Genomic DNA, 1,166 nt, shown 5'->3' on the forward strand with positions numbered 1-1,166 from the left:
AAAAAAAAAAAAAAAAGATCGAAGATGTGCCAAGCGTGGTGGCTCACACCTGTAATCCCAGCACTTTGGGAGGCCGAGGCGAGCAGAATACGAGGTCAAAAGATTGAGACCATCCTGGCTAACATGGTGAAACCCTGTCTACTAAAAATACAAAACTTTGCCGGGTGTGTTGGCAGATGCCTATAGTCCCAGCTGCTCTGGAGGCTGAGGCAGGAGAATCACTTGAACCTGGGAGGCGGAGGTTGCAGTGAGCTGAGATCGTGCCACTGCACTCCAGCCTGGAGACAGAGTGAAACTCCATCTCAAAACGAAAAGGTGGAAGATGGGGTTGGGGTTGGGGAGTGGCTCTTTGGTGGGAGGTGCTGAGAGAAGGAACAAGCAAGCCACTGATTCCAAACGCCAGGAAAAGGACACAGGTGGTCAGGGGCCCTGCTTGATCCCCAGGCTTTGGTTAATTCCTAGGTTTTGCCACTTCCTGGGCTTGCATAACTTCTCTGAACCTCATCCTCTCCTCCTCTAGAAGGGGAACCCCACTGCCCTCCCCCTCCCCTCCCCTCCACCCTCCCCCACCCCACTGTGGTATGGTGTTCAAGTGCTCGGGTCCTGGAATTGGTCTGCCAGAGGTCAGGTCCACCTCTGACAAGCCACTTCCTCTGAGCCTCAATTTCCTGTTCTGAAAATTGGTGATAATAGCACAAGGGTATTGCATCCTACTGGGGATCGGTGTGGTCCTTTATTTTATTTTATTGTTAGTTTTTGAGACAATCTCTGTTGCCCAGGCTAGAGTGCAGTGGTGTGATCTTGGCTCACTGCAACCTCCACCTCCTGGGTTCAAGCTATCCTCCTACCTCAGCCTCCCAAGTAGCTGGGACTATAGGTGTGCACTACCATGCCCAGCTAATTTTTGTATTTTTAGTAGAGACAGGGTTTCACCACGTTGGCCAGGCTGGTCTCAAACTCCTGACCTCAAGTGATCTGCCCATCTTGGTCTCCCAAAGTTCTGGGATTATAGGCATGAGCCACCACGCCTAGCTATCTTAAAATTTTTATTATTTTTACGTGAAATGGAGTCTTGCTCTGTCGCCAAGCTGGAGTGCTGTGTTGTGATCATAGTTCACTGTAACCTTAACCTCCTGGTCTCAAGTGATTCTCCCACTTCAGCCTCC

Source organism: Cebus imitator, unplaced genomic scaffold (assembly GCF_001604975.1).
Source record: "Cebus imitator isolate Cc_AM_T3 unplaced genomic scaffold, Cebus_imitator-1.0 Scaffold322, whole genome shotgun sequence".
NCBI classification, from domain to species: Eukaryota; Metazoa; Chordata; class Mammalia; order Primates; family Cebidae; genus Cebus; species Cebus imitator.